Below are 18,594 nucleotides of genomic sequence, written 5' to 3'. Positions count from 1 at the left end.
AGAATCACGTGAATCTGGGAGGCAGAGGTTGCAGTGAGCTGAGACCACACCACTGTACTCCAGCCTGGGCAACAGAGTCAGACTCAGTTTCAAAGAATAAATAAACAAACAAAAATAAAAAATACAAGTTTGCAGGGAGGCCCTGTGGGTGGGGAAGCATGGGCAAAGCCATTCTCTCCTAATGTGGCATGTAAGGTAGAATGCAGCATCTTGGTCATTCTTCCCTTTCATCGTTTGAATAAAGTACTTGAAGAGCAGAAAGTCGGAGGCAGGACTGGCAGTCTTTCTATTACCTCACCTCACTCTTCAGTGAAGGTGGGACAGACAGTTGAATGTGACTGCCAGGCCTCGGAGCTGCCTTCCTCTTGTGTCTCACTGCAGAAGCAGACACACAGAAGGGCACCTTTTCTTTTTCGTAGTTCTTGGCTTGGGTTGACCACCATGAGGTGAAGGAGTTTTGAAGGACATTTTCTCAGGGTGGTCAGTATTTTGTGCTGTGTGCCATAACTGGGGTACACAATGGATTTTTTTTTTTTTTTTACTTTTTTTAAATAAGCAGGATTTTTTTTCAGAGAAAGATATAAATTGACCATTTGAGCTGTGGAAGATAATACGGAGATAATGCCAACATTTAATCATTTTCATCCAAACATATATCTTACTCATTTCAATATTTTTCTTCTCTCATCCGTGTAGCAAGCTAGTCATTTCCCAGTTCAGAAAGATACCTGTATGATATACCCAACTTTTAGAATTATGATGCTGTAAAATTCCCAGTATGTCTCTCTGCCATAAGAAAACAGCTATTGAAATTTTTGTGTATTTCAATCTAATTAAAAAATGTTTTTATGAACAAACTCCTACAAGTGATCTTAAACAGTTTTGTTTCCTGCTCATTTTCACTTAACATTATATCATGAACACTTTTTTTTTAGTCATTGAATATTCTCTGTAAGCATGATTTTTAAAGATTGCTGCACTTCCAGTCAATCTATAGTGGACCATGATTTTAATCTTTCTCTTTCTGTTGGATGTTTACATTGTTTCCAGTCTTTTGCTGAAGTAAATAATATTGCAGTGAACATTGTAGTACATACATTTATTTGCATCTCTGATGATTTTCTTAGGATAAATTTTGTAAGTGAATTTACTAGGTCAAAGGGTGGTGAACATTGATATTCTCTTGACTATGTCACCTATTTGTTATGGTTTGGGGAATGCTAGTAAGAAGAGTTACAATAAAACCTTAAAAAAAAAAAAGACTATGGCAGTTTCCACTTCATTGCAGTTTGGCCAACATTGAGTAAACTAACCTTTCCAGATTTTTTTTTTTTTGAGACGGAGTCTTGCTCTATCGCCCAGCCTGGAGTGCAGTGGCACAATCTCAGCTCACTGCAACCTCCACCTCCCGAGTTCAAGCGATTCTCCTGCCTCAGCCTCCCGAGTAGCTGGAACTACAGGCGCCTGCCACCACGCCCGGCTAATTTTTTGTGTTTTTAGTAGAGACAGAGTTTCACCATGTTAGCCAGGATGGTCTCGATCTCCTGACCTCGTGATCTGCTCACGTCGGCCTCCCAAAGTGCTGGGATTACAGGCGTGAGCTTTTTATTTTTGACAGTTTTCAAGGTGAAAGATGGTGTAGAATTCTGGAAATGTGCTTTCTTTAGTAACTAATGAAATTGTCCTTTTCACACCCTTTGGTTTCTGGCCATTTGCAGTGCTTTTGTGATTTACCTATTTGTATTATATACAGGGTTTTTATATGTGATGTTTGATTTATTAGAAGTCTTTTTACGTTATAGACTTTAATACATATTACATATATAGTGTGTTTGGGGCAAATTACCCCAATTTTTATGTTTTCCTTCCTTTCATTTATGCCTTATAACATTCTGTAAGACAGATTTTTCTACCCATCCCATTTATTTTCTTACAATTGTTTAATTTTTTTTCCTTTTCTTCCTTCTCTTCCTCCTCCTCTTCTTTCTCTTCCTCCTCTTTTTTTCTTTTTCCTTTTTTAGTATTTAACTCTATCTTAATTGTATTTCAGTGTATGGTATGAGGTAAGAGTTTGATTTGATTATTAAAAAATCGCAGTTCTAGAATTATTAAATAATACTTCTCTATAATGGATTTTAAAAGCTGTAGTATATGCTAAATTTTAATATAGAGCTTATTTCCATGCACTTTTTTCTGTTTCACTTGGAACCAATATTAAGTGTTGATTATATGCATGGACCCTGGTGTTACGTTCCACCCACTGTAAACATCTAAAGGCAACATTTTCTTACATGAAAATGTGGATTATAATAGAACCATCTAATGGGGGTGCCATGGGCAGTAAATGAGATAATTATATAAAGAAGTGACTATTTATGTCAGTTTATCTGGGACAGTGACTCTTGGGTTAGCATTGTCTCAGATTTTTCATTTTATGCTAAAGTATTATTACAAGGAGACTATGTGCAGTTTCTATTTCTGCATGGTCTTCTCTTGTAGTGTGTGAGATGCTTATATGGTGCTCTGTGAAAGATGACCAGCAATCCCTTTTCTCCTAACCCTTTCTGTGCACACCATTATGAACACCTCTGTTTCAGGGAATGTGTGCTCTGGTGTAAGTGGCTAGGGACCAGTAATTCAATTTGGTCAGTAGGGTTGGGACGGATAGGAAACTTTAGGTTAGTTTTCATAAAATTTATCTGAAAAAAAGGCTGAGAAGTCCCGCTGCAGAGTGTAAAGAAGCAGTCTGAGTGTTCTTAATAAAGTAGGTTTTATGGTTTTGTCATTTTTGAATACTGTAAACTTACAAATATTTATTTTTATCATTTGGTAAAGTTTAAAAAATATATACGTTGTAAGAAACCATTTTGGCAGCTATGAGCTTAAAAATAACTGAGCTTGTTTACTGAAATATTACATAATTTCCCCCTATTTTTCAAGGAAGTTGACCATAAACATTAACTTCTATAAAATATTTTTGACATTTACTATCTACTCTTGGGGACATAATGAAATCACCAAGCATATACAAATCAGGGGACCCATTTGCTAAAGAAGGTACTGCATCTGTTTCAAAATTAGTACATATTTTCAGGAGACTGTGTCCACACAAAGTGAAAGAAAATGTGTTTACATTTTATCCTGTGAAGCATGACTTTTCATTTAGATTGAATGACTTTTTCTAAATTAATTTCACTTACGTTGGATTCTAACATTTTTAAAACACATTCAAAAAGAGGATTGATAACTTTTAATGTATTGCACTGTTTACAGAACTTCTTTATAGACAATAAATGGTGCCAGCTTCACATTAATACCATTGGATGTTTCAAATAGAAACTCAGTTAAGGTAATACCAATAATAGTTTGATTTTTTCCATCCAGTACACGGAATCAAACAACAAATTAAGTCAACAGAATTTCATTCTGTTGAAGGTAAAGCATCTAACATTATTTGAAATAATTATGAATTCCATTAAAAAGTTTAACATTGAACATAAAGTTATTTGATTTTGTGGTGATTAAACACATTTGAATTTTTAATTTTTAAAAAAAATTTTTAAAGAGACAGAGTCCCCCTCTGTCACCCAGGCTGGAATGTAGTGTTATGGTCATAGCTCACTGCAGCCTTGACTCGTGGTCTCAAGCTATCCTCTTGCCTCAGATTTCCGAGTAGCTGGGACCACAAGTGTGCACCACCATGCCTGCCTAATTTCTTTTTTTAAACTTTTTGTGGAGACAGGGTCTTGCTATGTTACCCAGGTTGATTTTGAACTCTTGGTCTCAAGTAATCTTCCTGTCTGAGACTCCCAAAAGGTTGGGATTATAGGTGTGAGCCGCTGTATCCAGCCTAAATTTGAATTTTGGTGGAGAACATATTGTGGTAAAAACTGGTTTTACTAGATTCAGAAACCCATGGAGCAAATATGTACCATACTTGGAAGTGATTATAGTGACCATATATTTTATAATTGCATCCAAACTGCAATATATATCACTTGAATAGAAACTGTAGCTAACTACCAACATTTATAAATAATTTTATATATACGTAGATAACCAAACTACAAAGTTTCTGTTTTGAGACTAATGTTGAATACAAATAAGTACTTGAGCTATCAGTTAGGTTTTAGAAATGTTTGAGACTTTGAGAAACTATTTTGTAAATCAGTGTAAGTGTTCCATTGATGTTATTAAACTTTTGTAAATGAGCACTCTAAATTGTAGTTACATGTTGTTCAGACTCTGTTGGAAATTTTAATAACTCAAAGAATGAACATACATATGTACACAATTTCTTTTGAGACTGTTAGCAAATTTCAGTTGTTGGTAAAAAAAGATTGCAAACAGGACAATATTACCATTTTTATCCCTGAAAAAACCAGTGAAGAACCGAACAAGTTAAATGTGAGCTCAAAAAGTGAACATTTTTTAATTCTGAAATTCTGTAACTGTATTTGGAAGCCTCTCACCAGTGGGAAGAAGCTTTTGATGGAACTCCTATTTTAAATCAGATAATGTGAATTCCGTATAGAAATGAAATTGATGAGGCCTACAATTTTGCAGCATCCAAATTTGGCCAAACATTTCAAGCAATTATAAAGCAAGTTTATTTATTTGATGAATTTCATCTTGTAAAAATATTTGTCAAAGATATTCAGAATAGAGTTTAAATGATGACCTATAAAATATTTGGGCTGTTATATTTAGGGACTTCAATACCACATAGTAGAATTGAGAATATCCTCAATTTAGGGAAATTTGGTATGCTAACAGGTAACTCTAGTACCTGTGGAACGAATATTTTCTCAGTTAATATTATGGGCCAGAAATACTGACATTTGAAGGTATAATTAAATAAATTGTATTTATTAACTATAAAATACAACTTTGAAGGATACTGTAGGCAATTTTATGAAAATAATAAAAATAATAAAGACTGACATTTTTCCTGACATTCTTCTAGAAACTTATTGGTGATGTGGTAAGAGACAAGTACAGCCAAGAAACTGATTGAAGTACAGGTGTATGTACTAAGAAGATTATTCTGCTTATATTATTGTTGGTGTTCAAATACCAATTTCAAAAGAATCTAATAGTCTATCTTAGGATGATAAATTATTTGGTAACTGTAAATACAAAGCACCTGGCATTTAAGTAACTACGAAAATACTTGCTGTCATTATAATACCATCAATATTATTATTATATTTTGCCTAGTTCTTTGCCAGTTCCATACTGTCTTAATTATTGTACTTTATAATATGTTTAATATCAAATATTTCATAGTCCCTATTTGACTTTAAAACTTTTTATTTGCTTTTATTTTTTAGTTTTTCTAAATGACCTTTGGAATTTTTTGTTAAAAATAATTTCCTTTTTTATTTTGATTGTAATACTAAATATTTAATTACCTCAGAAAAATTTATCTTTTCTGTATTACATCTGCTCATCCAGGAAACTAATATAATTATTTATTCAAGTATTCCTTTTTATTTCTCATGAAAATTTTGTAGTTAGTGTCTGAACCTAGAAAATAAAGAAATATTTATATTTTCTTACTGGTTATTTTTAATATGTACATAGTTCCGTATTTTTGTACATTTTATATTTGATTGTCTTTTTGAAATTTCATTAGGGCTGTGTTTTTGTTATATTTCCAAAAACTAAGAAATTTGACATCTGATAGGTAGCAATATCAGCACCTTTTCCCATATTTCTTTCTCCTGCTTTATTGCATTGGTTCTGCCTTACAGAATAATGTTCACTAATACTGGTAGCAGTTAGTTCTTTATACAGTTCTCTTTCAAGCTAGATTTAATTCTGTTGAAGGTGGATTTTGTTTTGTTATCTGTGTGTCTTTGTGGAATCTTTGCACAAAGACAGGCACTTAGTAAAGGATGAATGGCATGCTTGGTTGAATATTGTTGCAGAAAATTAGGATAAAATAAAGGCACTAAATGCTGAGTATTTCAACACTTCCTGGAGGGAATGGTTTAGAGGTGATTGATGCATTTGATGAAATTAAATAATATGAAAAACTTAAGGTAATTTGCTTTAATAGTATATTCCATCCTTTAAATTCTTTCCATGTGAATTATACTAGAAGCTCGATCATAGATGGTAGAGATCAAAAGATTCAAATGTTTTATATCTGAGGCAGTTTCGTTGTATCACAGTTATAACCACTCCCACCTATGTGGCAATGATCCTGTCTCTATTTTTATGTTATCTATTCAAAACAGTTAAAATTGGTTTTTGAATAGAAATGCAAAGTTGCATTTAAACAAATAACTAAAGATAGAATGTTTGTTTCATATGCCAGAAGTTTATGTATTGAACATAAACTATAACTTGAGGAACCAGGAAACATTATGCATGTGAATCATGGCTATCATCTTTGTCATCTGTCTGTCCAGGCCATTGCCACATTTATTACTTTGGTTTTTGGTATGCTTCTAAGGTTTTCTTTTGACCAAGGAAATGCCATTCACCAAACAGAAAAATAGTTTTCTATGCCTTACCCTTGCATTTGAGTAATCCCTGGAGTATTTTGGGGAAAAGATAGTTAAATATTGTTGTGTTCAGAATCAACAAATAGAAATATCCTGTAATTTATGTCATTTTGTTTTATAGCACACTTTACTCTTATAAATGTCTTGACATTTTATAGAATGTTTTTGTGGATGGAACCTTGATAGTTTTATGCTGTAGGAATTGTTTCCTTTGGAAAAATTTGTATTTACCCCTTTGAACATTTAAGCCAGAACACGAACACCAAACTCAACACTAAAGCTATCCATTCCAGGCATTATTTGCCTCAGAATCTCATTCAGAAGTGCATAAATATTAGATAAAAACCAGTTTTCTCAGTGTTTCCTGGTAATATTATTGAAGTGAGCATGAATTTTTGTGTCTCTAGTTATATAATTTGTCTCCTAAGTGAAACCCAACTCCGTGAAGTCTGGAAGGAAACCCTGGCAACAATGGCGGCTTCATCGTGTCTGAGGAGGAGCCGCAGAGAGTGCCTTCTGTTTGAAGGGGGCCTCTCGGAAGCGGCAATGGCATGGCAAGCCTGCTGCTTTTTACCTCAGCTGTATGCTGCGGAGTGGTATAAATATGATAAATATAAATAGCTAAAGAAATTCTCTTTTTTTCACCTGAATATATGAGCTGGTGTCTAATGGACTGATCTTAAGGGTTTGAACCACAAACCAAGTTGAATTAATAAAAATGGAGGCTTTGTTCACATAAGTGGTATCCTTATGGGTTTATTGAAACATAATCTATTTTCTTCTTTTTCCAGTAGTTTTCTTTTATTTACAAGTTAAATTGGTCACTTCCAGCACATGCTTCCATGGCTTTGCTTTCTATTCACTGGATGTTAATTTAGTTTAAAAATATATTCAATAGATAACTAAATAAAACTTCTGTGGCAGTATGATTTTAATTGTTTTTATAAATATTAGTTTGTGTAATTTATCTCTCACCAGGACTCAGTGAGATAAGAACTCCTGTTATCCTCATTTTGCAGATGTGGAAACTGAGGCACGGAGCGGTTATATAACATATTAGCTCACGGTCAAACAGCGGATAAGTGGAATAGATAGGATTGAGACCTACGTGGTTTTGTTGAAGGGTTTGTGCTCCCAACCAGCTTTGCTATGTGATTTATAATCGTTTTACTTGGGGGGCAGGTGGGGATCATGGAGATGAGAGAGCTAAGTCTCCACAGGCTTCCTCCTCTCCCCGCTTTGTACCATCGCCAACTCCAATGATGTGGCTACTTCTGAAGAATAAACTGTGTTAGGGCTGGAGGCGGGAGGGTGAGTGGGGCACACACTTGCTTTTGATTTATTTATGCTATACTGTTTGCAGTACTTTTATACAATGAACTTGTCTGACATTTGTAGTTATAGTTTTAAAAATAAGGTTCTTTGAAAAAAAATTTTTTGACATATGCTTAGCTTCAAATTTTAGAAAGGCATGTTCTAAATATAAAGAGGCCTAAAAAAATTAAAAGTTTACCAGAGAGCGGTTTTTTTTTTTTTTTTTTTTTTTACTCCCAGCATTAGAGTATTCTGTAATATAATTTACCATTTCTTCCATCCTCAAGGGCTTTCAGCAAGTCTCAGTTCATGTGATGATTTGATGTTACAGTTGAAATTGAGACAGTTTTGTTCCCATTATTATATCTAACCTGTGAACTGAAATATTTGAGATATGTTTTATTAAAATATATCTGTTTTGGGCTAGGTGTGGTGGCTCATGCCTGTAATCCCAGTACTTTGGGAGGCCTAGGTGGGTGGATCACCTGAGGCCAGAAGTTCAAGACCAGCCTGGGCAACATGGTGAAATCCCATCTCTACTAAAAACACAAAAATTATCCAGGTGTGATGGTGTATGCCTGTGATCCCAGCTGCCTGGGAGGCTGAGGCGGGAGAATCGCTTGAACCTGGGAGATGGAGGTTGCAGTGAGCCGAGATTGTGCCACTGTATTCCAGCCTGGGCAACAGAGTGTGACTCCATCTCAAAAAAAATTTTTTAAATAATAAAATATATGTATTTTGGAGTCTAAAAACATGTGCCTTTACTCAGTAGAGAAGTTAGAGATGAGGGAAAACCCCAGCGACTGAACTGTTGCCATGAAAGAAACACTAGGTAGGGGAGAAGGTTATTTAATTTATCATTCTTTCGGTTGTGTTAGTTCTAAGTGGTGTATGCCCAGTATGTTGCTAAGAGTTGAGTTGCATCATATATAGAGTCAGTGCGTAAGTCTCATTAAGTTAATATTAACCTTGAAAACCCAATATATAACCAACTGGTGGGCCCTTAGCAGCTCAGAAGTCAACAATTAACTTCTTTGGGTTAATACACCTTTGAGGCAGTGTTGTGCAGTGGTTAACGTTCCTGAGTTTGAATCCCAGCTCTGCCTCTTATTAACCTTGGATATGTTATTTAAACACACCGCCTTAGTTCCTAAATCTGTAAAATGGCAATATTTACCTCATCATGGTCTTGCTTTGACTAAATGAGTCAATACAGTATAAACAAAATGCTGACTACTATTTACATAGCAAATGCTGATGAAATATTAGTGATTCTTATTAGTATTAGCTTTGTCTTTTTATTTTGACTTCATCTCATTTCTTTTGGGGGGTAAAGGCCAAGTCTGGTTTCAGGGGGCTGGGGAATAGAGAGGAAGGAATAAATAAAAAAGAAATGGGGTTGTGTGCGGTGACTCACACCTGTAATCTCAGCACCGTGGAAGGCCAAGGCAGGAGGAGTGTCTGAGCTCAGGAGTTTGAGACCAGCCTGGGCAACATGGTGAAACCCCATCTCTACTAAAAATACAACAATTAGCTGGGTGTGGTGGCTCACACCTATAGTACTTGGAAGGCTGAGGCAGGAGGATTGCTTGAGTCCTGATGGTTGAGGTTGCATCAAGCCGTGAGAGTGCCACTGCACTTTAGCCTGGTTGACGGTACAAGACCCTGTCTTAAAATAAAAACAAAAACAAAAACAGATAGTTGAGGAAGGGGGGCAGGAAATACGTTGAATTATGCTAGACTGTTATGAGGCTGTTTGGGAGAAAAATAACCAACATATAAACTTACGCTATTTGTGTGTGTGTGTATTTGTGTATGTGTGTGTTTAGTTTTAAACTAGAGCTGGATCTTGCATTCAACCTCCATTCATAGGGCCAACTTTTTAAAACACCCACATTAATGGTGATGATCAGTGGTTTACAATAATCTGCCAGTCACCCACATTTTCAAAGGTATATTTAAACTTGGGGGTGTTGTCCATGCTGGAATTCCTGTCTATCTTTGAGACAAAGAATGAGGCCCCATTGAGAGGCCCCAGCCAAAGAGGAACTGCAGATTGCCTCATCCTCTCTCTCTGTTCACTTCTTTTCCAAAGCCCTTTGTCCTCTTATGAAACTGATTGTTTGTACTGACCTGGGGCTGGCTAAGTCAGTTTGGTTTAAGAGGACTTCTCTGAGTTGGGAAAGAAACCTTAGACCTTTTCTTCCAACTAATAAAGATGTACACAACAAGAGCTCAGACCATTGTGGCCAAAAGGCCTCATAAATATGGGAGGTGATGATGACCACCAAAGGATTGAATAGTCACAGCTGTCCTCTCTCTCTCTGGACCTTGCTGGAATGGGTTGCTTATAGGGTTGCTACTGATAAGTAGCCAACCAGGTGTTTGGTTGAAGAGGCCATTAGGTAATTGTGCCAGGACTAATTCTCTACAAGAACTTTGTGTGTTCACATTCTTCTCTGCCTTGGGCCCCGAGAACATCAAGTTGCCTTCTAATGTCATAGAAGGAAGAAAATACATGCATTGCCCCTTAAGTGTGGCTCTGAGTGGCGCTTGCTGGGTGACATTGGTTCCCTAGTGGTATTCAGAGCCCTTTAAAAAGAGGTCAAACGGGGCACAAAGGAGCACAGCAATCCGTGGAGACCATCTGGGCCTCGCCCTAGAGGCCCCACCCCTACCTTCTTTTTGGATAAGGCCTGATATGGTTGTCTACCTGCCAAGCCCTCCTTTCCTCAAAGAAAGAGCGTTCTTGCTGGGTTTCCACAAACGTGCTGTCTAGTCCTGCACTGTTTGTTCCTTGATCTGGTGGTTGGGGCTACACTGGTTGCATTTTGGTAGGCAGGCAGACCCCTCACAGTGTTAAAATGAAGGGGAGGAAAGGGTAACCTTTCCTAAACTACCTAAGAAGAATGCTAATCCCAACTGTTTCAGAAACCTGTAATTTTTAGTTTATGTAAAACTCAGATAGATTGAATTCCCCCTTGAACCTTTTTGTATTTGATAAGAGTTTTATTTCCTAAAACTGACAGCAGTGACAGTTGTGTTAGAATTCAGCCCTGAGTATTTATTTCTAGATTTCACAATTTGTTTTGTCTTCGTAGCAAGCAATTGCCTTCCTTCCTTTCTCTCTTCCTCTCCGTGTCTCTGTCTTTCTCCCCTTCCTTTCTTTGCAATTTCCTTCTTTTCTCAAGCTCATGATGAAAATTGACCCTTCAATTTTATTTTCAGATGAAAGCTCAAGCAACAAGCCAGCGCTTGCCTCCATTAGTGGCTCTGGGTAGTCCTTGCAGGAGAAATCACCATCAGCAAATCATCGTCCGTTTAGAGTGGGCTGCAGAGGCTAGGCAGCTCCCTGACTTCACTGTCCAGGAGCCTCTTAGAAATGAGCAAGGAGTGGCACTGGTGCTAGTGCCATTCAGCAAGGCTTTGGAGGTGCGCTTCGCTGCATTGTGGTACCTGATGAACAGCATCTCGGTGGTTGGGTATCTTGCACCCAGGCTAGAAGGTTAACTTCCATTAAGCTTTATTCAACCCTGCATCATAGAAGTGGTGGGTATGTGTTTGTGCATCTCTGTGCGTATATGAATGATATGACCAGAGGCTCCACTGTTCCATCATCGAAAAGTTTCTTAAAGGGACCTTATGAAGAACCACATGGAATTTGTAACTTGATCACAAAATTTGGACCATTAAGGACCTGAAAATAGCTCTTCGGTTTTGTGGGTCACACCTTTCTCTAAGCTCAGTTAATGAGCAAATCTTTATTCTTTACAAGATTAGCCAGGTGTATTTCGTGAATGTTAACTTTAGCCTTGGCTGCTTGGCCCTGCTGCTAATGAGGCCAAAGTGGGAATTCCTGCCTCTTGTGGGCCAGTTACCTTCACTCTCTTTCCTGGCCACCGACCACTAACCCTCGCCAGCTGGCTTGTGAATGTCTGCAGTTGGATGTTGGAGTGTGGGGAGGTGGGGGAAGGTGTTGTATGGATTAGTGCAAATCCATGACCCCTCCTGGGGAAAAGCCACACACACATACTCCATGGAACAAGGGTCAAGTGCATTGTCTCCACTTTTGAGAGGCAATAGAGTTGATTAAGGTTAACTCGAAAATACTGATGTTGGCTAGAATTTTGGACTTTTGCCAGGATATATGCAACATTTAAAGTGATTTCTGGAAACCTGTGCCCATGGTTCACTGGTAGAGGAGCTTAAGATGAATAAAACAGTGAAAACCAGGGAGAGTGTGATTACTTTTAAATATGCAGCAACAAAAGGGACATGGCAATAGCTTAAAAATCTGTTTTCTAGGAATGTAATATTTTCCAAAATCTTAAGCTGGCTTACATCATATTTGGGTTGTAGGTTCTTCAGACTTTTACTTTTGGTTCCTACCTATTGCCAAAACGAGATATATAGGTTAAATTTATATTATAGCTATTTATTATGGAATTGCATATTAAATAGAAATCTTGCAGTTACTGAAAACTTTTAGGATTTTAAACAAACATTGAGGAGCATATAATGTTCTAGAAGATAAATATTTGCATAAGGCAGTTCAGTCCTTCAACATGTGTATTTTTAAAAACAAACAAAACCCCATCAATATTTACCCTAAGTGTAATTTGCAAAGTAAAATGAGAGTAATTTTGAAATCTTGTGTAACTCTGATTCATTTATTTTCATAGGATGGATTTACATTTTGGAATGATAAATGTGCAATAAAGAGCTATTAGGAAACCCATTATTTCTCTCAGATTTGGGAAATTCTAACACTGCTTTGTTATATATCACTATTTCCCAAAGAAAAGAAAATTAGGCCCAGACAAACTGTGACTTACCCAAGGTCACTTACTCAACTAGAAAGTGGCTGAGCTTCGGTGAAAACCAGTCCTTCTGTCCCTCAGACCAGTGGTATTTCCATGACAGCATGCTGATTTTTTTCAGGGAGCATATGCGCGCATGTACATGTGTAAATAAAATGGTTATTTTTAATTAAAAAAAATTGTTTTACCACCCATGGTCCTGGTTAAAATCGCTATTTTGCTTCCTTTTAACAAACTGCAAGCGTGGTGACTTGGAAATATCATTTTCTTTCTCATCCTTTCAAGAAGCAAATTCAGCGTATTGCTTTACAGTCTTAACATTTTTTTATGTCTCTAGATACAGAATTGACTTTGTCTTTTCTTTGCCTTGTAAGCTGTTTAGAGCAAGGTGAGATTACAATCATAAGCTGAATCTGGAAAAAAAAAAGCCCTATTATCTTTCTTGACTACCCTCATTGCCTCGAAAAGAACTATTATCCAAGTTTCACTTAATCATATGGTAACTTACAACAGTTGTGATTTGTAAAATACATGACGATTTGGTCTTGTCTCCTTTGTCTCTCTTACCTCTTTGTGATCGTATTCTGCTTATTTTAATGCATGACCAGCCAACTGTGTTATTTTTCAGAAAGACCACCCCACATATAAAATGGAGTGGTCTTTAAATGTCTTGAGCTTTGAAAGATTGTTTAGCCATTCCTTCCCAAGTGCTTCAGGTTTGGATTTTGGAAACGTATGTTTTTGCCATTGGTGTCACTGCAAATGTTCTCATCTTCCTTTTTTCTTTGAATTTGATCAAACTTTGTTCACTTGTAGTACTTCCACGATCAGCAGAGTCTGTCTAGTCTTTCCTGCTTTTTCCTTTTTTTTGTTCCAAATTTTCCTTTTTTTTTCCATTTCTTTACTTTCCTTTGATACATCTTTTTAAAAAGTCAAAGTGGAAATATATGTAATTGACCGATGCTATAGCAGTTTATAGATGATATAAATTATTAAAAGAAATAAATACATATTTTATAACTGGATTTATATCATAAAATATTTCTAACCTTTATAGAAGGATTTATATATTTTTATTTATATCTTTTAAGTACTTATATCGTTTTAATACTGCTGCGGCATTGGTCACTTGTATGTATTCGGCTCTGATTTTCCTAAAAGACATAGAAAAGGAAAGTAATAGAAATGCACACATATATGTGTATATATATATGTGTATACACACATACATGTGTATATATATGTGTGTATACACACACATGCACAGCATATAGTAAATAAGAGAATTTCCTATCTTTACAAATATATTCAAAAGAGAACCACTTCAAACACATGGGTTTTACTGAATGAAGATCACTTCTACCTTTATGTGGTGGTCTAAGGTTTCTGTCACTTTCTTTGTTAGTTGTATTTGAAAGCAGGTGAGTAAACCAGAAAGAAATGATTCAGTCTGCCTGCTCCAGGCACAGAAGTAGAGGGATATAGGCCTGCAGCTCTCAGGCTTTCTGTGGACCTGCTTCCCCACTCTGTTTTGAGGCAGAAACTGGGGGATGTCAGCTCAAGCTTTGCTTGGCCACATGTGCCTCCATGGCTAGCTGAGAGTCACGTAGATGCCACTTGTCACATACACCCTTGGATCTGAGCTGCTTAAGGGTGTTACCACACATCACAGCTTGGTGCTGGGGCTCAGCATGGCCGGGTGGCTAACCAGGGCTTGGTGTCAACTACATTTGGGATGATGACACTTGGAGGACACAGAGCCACTGTGCAGCAGGAGTCGCCACTGCTAACAGCCAGAGAGATTGGTGCCCATTTTGCCCCAATCCTCCTCAGTCCCTTTTCAAGTGGAAATTTTGCAAGTCGACTTCTGCAGCGTGCGTAGTACAATTTGGCTGACAGCAGTTTCTGGCAAAAGAAATAACCAAATTATTATTCAGTCATGGGTTTTTAACAGCCGCAAAGCAAGTGGATGTTAACTAAATGATGCAATTTATTCCCTTCCCTCTTATTGCCAGCTTGCCTATTACAGAGCGACTGCCAGTTTTCAATAAGTGGTACCCAGATGGTATTCGCATGCCGCCCACTTGGTTACAGAGCCGAAGCGGGGAATAACTCGGCAGACACTACAAGCTGTGGGTCAATTGAGGGGGAATGCCTGTTGCTTCACAGTTTTGCATATGTAAATCTGTTAATGTTATGTCAGTATTGTGCGGGCTAAACACAAGCATTGCCTTTCTCTGGGGGCCCAGCTGAACTTGGACCACAGCCCAGTTATACCGAGGCTCGGAGAGCGAAGCTGCAGTTTGAGGATGCTACACCGCCTGCTCCCCTCCACTCTTGCCTCCATGCTTTTGTGTTATCTGCAGCCCAAGCTGGATGCAGGAAGTGTCTGCCATAGGCTGACTCCATAATAGGACAGGCAGGCCGGGTTTTATGAGCTGGCTGCGGAGGGAGGAGTGTGAGTATGTGTCTATTTTTAGGCCAGCCTTCAAGACAGTTCCTTTGGCCCAGCCTGCGCCTGCCTGCCTCGCTCACACACTCCTCTGTGTGTCTGCCACACTTCTGCTCTCCATTTCATCAACTGCAGATGTGGCACACAGCCGTCTTAGAAAAGTCATGAACTGTGTCGTCTGTGCGGCTTAACAGCCAACATCTGCTGCAGCAGGCTGAAGGAAGAGGCAGGGAAATCATTTTCGGGAATGCATTCAAGTGCCTCAACTTAGCCTCTACTTTGGCCTGTGCAGACAATTATTTTACACTAATTGCATCAAGATAGCAGCTATAAAAACGAGATTTCAATCGCTCTGCTCCCCCACCCCTCTTGTGAAAGTTGCAGTTACAAAGGGGTAGTTCTTTTTTCTTTTTATTGTGGTTTGTTTCTTGTTCTCAAAAGCTTATTACATTGGGTGCAAACAACAACAAAAATGCCATAAAAAGGCAAGAATCGTAATATGCTTAAGAGCTAAAAAGACCTATGGTGTTGGTTTAACCAATGAAAATATTCCTGCAGGTATTGTAAAATTTATGTGCCATATGAAAAACATTAAGGGTGTTGTTTTTTTCACAGAGGAAAATGTTCATTGTTGAGCCGTTTTGTAAATTATTTTAATGCTGCATTTCTGCTTAAACCTCATGATTTTGATATATAAGCCAGTTTAATGTTTTCTATACAGACCCTGGCTTTTCTTAAATTTTATATATTGGAAAGCCCATGTTTGTATTGGAAACTGCTGGTTTCTTTCATATTGAAAATCTGTCTCGCGCGGCGTGATGCCATGTGGCAAAGGAGTAGTTTGACCAGAGTCAAACCTCGAGTGTTGACTTTTGAGTCCTAAAAACTAGGCAAGACCGTCTGAATAAATAATCTAGAAGGTGTTTTTTTGTTTGTTTTAAAACCAGGAGTCTTTTGACAGCAATAAGAATAGCATCTCTGCAGTACAGTATGGACTTTCTAATGCATTGGTCTGTTTCAACTTTTCATCTTCTTGTAACAGAGGCAACATTGTGTTCAGTATCTGAGCCTTAACTTTTTTTTTTTTTTTTTTAATGCTCTCAGAGTAAATTCTGGTGAAATACGCATTCCAGCATCTCGGATTCTCTTGAAAGATTTGTTTCTGTGACATTTTGCTGTATCTGTTGTGCAGCTAGAGTAGCATGCTTCTCTCCTCACATTTCAAGTCTCTAGACTTTGTTCTGAAGAGACAGATGGAAGTATGCAGATTGTTTTTATCTTTTGTCCTTCACACTGTAACCTGATCTCCAGCATATCTAGACATCTAGCAGAAAATTTACTATGTGAAAGCAAGGAAATGATTTAGAAATATGGACCAGCCAGGAAAGAAAGGGCTCAAGATGTACTTTATCAGAGTAAATCTCTCCACCCAACTCCCATACCCTTCTTTTTTTATTTTCATTAAAAAATGCTTTTCTCTTCTAGGGTATGTCTACGTATGCCCAAATATTATTCTTCTCTTTTAACAGGGACTGAGAATTATAATTGACCAGTGAGTTTGGTAAAGGTGTAAATAGGTGTGCAATGAAAGTTGATTACCTAATAATTGAAAGCTTGGAAAAAGCATGAATTGGTAGAATCCTAGACTTGGCAATGGCCTTATAAATTAGGGCAGTGCAGTTTGCTAAAAGAAGGGACTTGTCCAAAGTTACATACCACGGTTGAGACAGATTCAGGACTCAAAGCCAGCATTGCCTCAGTGGCTGCAGGAAACAATGGAATCTCAGGCTTCATGGTTTGTGGGGTTTTAATGGCAAGATATTTGCAACCTTTTTGTTAATGTTCTCCTACCTCTTTAACTTGTGGTCCTAAAAACCTTGTTTCCTTCTAATCTTTCATTGGTGTTTGGATTCACATTAGTAACTAAACATATTCACCACCATATTAGGGCACTGGATATTTGCTACACTTGTAAGTGTACACAATATGCGTGTATGTCTATATTCATACATATTCAGCATAGTGCACACATTTGGAGTCAGGAGACCTGGGTTTAAATGCCAACGGTGGCAGTTTGGAGAAGCGAGGCCTTAGGTGAATTACCCTGACATCTCCAGGTCTCTGTTGTCCCTGCTCTAGAATCGTGATGATAATAATACTTGCCTTAAGGTTGTCACAAGAAGTTAATGAGATTATGTACATGAGACACTTAGCATGGTGCCCCTGCAGCACATACAGTATTCTTGTCCTTAACGAAAGTTTATTATTTTAATTGATTATCTGTTACCCTTGACAACAAAGGAAAGTAGTGATAAATGCCATATTTAGCCTTGAGTTTCAACATTTTTCTCCTGTAGATTGGTTTGTGTTTCTCACCCTTCTTGTCCCCCCTTCACTCTTTCTTTTCTAGCACCTTCTGCAGCATTTCTTGTTTTACCTTTGGGTGTCATTAGATGTTGTTTACATCATTGTCTGGCGGACCAGTGCTGTTTGCAAAAAGCTCAGGTGCTTCCTCTCCTGCTTACCCTTATTCTCTTCCTTGTCTAGTGACATTGTCTTGACCTTTCTAGCTGGGAAAGACTAAAGGGGATTTGTCACCTGGCAGGGGCCCTCACCAAACTTGTGTCATGCTTGAGAATATTTTGCCTCATTATCGTCAGTAATATCTTCAATGCACACCATTAAGACCAACCTAGGGCTTGAAGAAATGAATATTTAAGGGCATATTTATTGCCTAGATTAGAAAATACAGATTTTAAGTGTTTTCTGCTACTGATAAACTTTGTTCATTCAACAGGTGTTTATTTAGATGTCTACTATGTGCTAGGTGTGCAGGATAAGCAAGACAGACACTATTTGTGCTCTCATGAAGCTTAAAGCCTGACATGAATCTTGACATAGTATCTCCCTGAAATCCAGCTTTAGTTTTACCTTCGATTTCTGTTAGGCTTTGGTCCTTGTTTCTTGTACATCTACTGATTGACTTTCTACAATTCCAACTTAAAATTTATGCTAATAAAAAAGATTTCAAGCTATTGTATTTACAATAGCATCAAAAATACTTAGGAATAGATATAATAAAAGAAGTATAAAACTCATACACTGAAAACTACAAAATATTCTTGAAAGAAGTTAAAGACCTAAGTAAATGGAAAGATATCATATGTTCATAGACTAGAAGACTTACTGTTATCAAGGTGGCACTCTCCATGTTGATCTACAGATTTAATTGCAGTCCCTACCAAAATCCCAGGTATTTTTTTTTTTTGGCAGAAATCGATAGATTGATGCTAAAAGTCATATGGAAATGCCAGGAAGCCAGAATAGCCAAAACACTTGAAAAAGAACAGAGATGATCGAGCGCGGCGGCTCACGCCTGTAATCCCAGCACTTTGGAAGGCTGAGGCAGGTGCATCACGAGGTCAGGAGATCGAGACCATCCTGGCTAACACGGTGAAACCCCATCTCTACTAACATACAAAAAAAAAAAAAA

At 37.5% G+C, this 18,594-nt stretch overlaps 1 protein-coding gene and 1 non-coding gene across 13 annotated transcripts in view; both read left to right on the top strand.

The window, feature by feature from the left end:
* The window catches only part of FOXP1 (forkhead box P1), a 629,627-nt gene that overhangs the window by 26,092 nt on the left and 584,941 nt on the right, over positions 1–18,594 (top strand). The gene's annotated exons all lie outside the window — the stretch shown is intronic.
* MIR1284 (microRNA mir-1284) lies at positions 15,785–15,903 on the top strand. Its single transcript, NR_035635.1, has one exon. It is a non-coding gene; the product is annotated as a microRNA mir-1284 (primary transcript).

The sequence above is a fragment of the Pan troglodytes genome, chromosome 2 (genome assembly GCF_028858775.2).
Source record: "Pan troglodytes isolate AG18354 chromosome 2, NHGRI_mPanTro3-v2.0_pri, whole genome shotgun sequence".
Taxonomy (NCBI): Eukaryota; Metazoa; Chordata; class Mammalia; order Primates; family Hominidae; genus Pan; species Pan troglodytes.
Note: the sequence above shows the minus strand (reverse complement) of the source record. Positions and strands in the feature narration are given on the sequence as shown.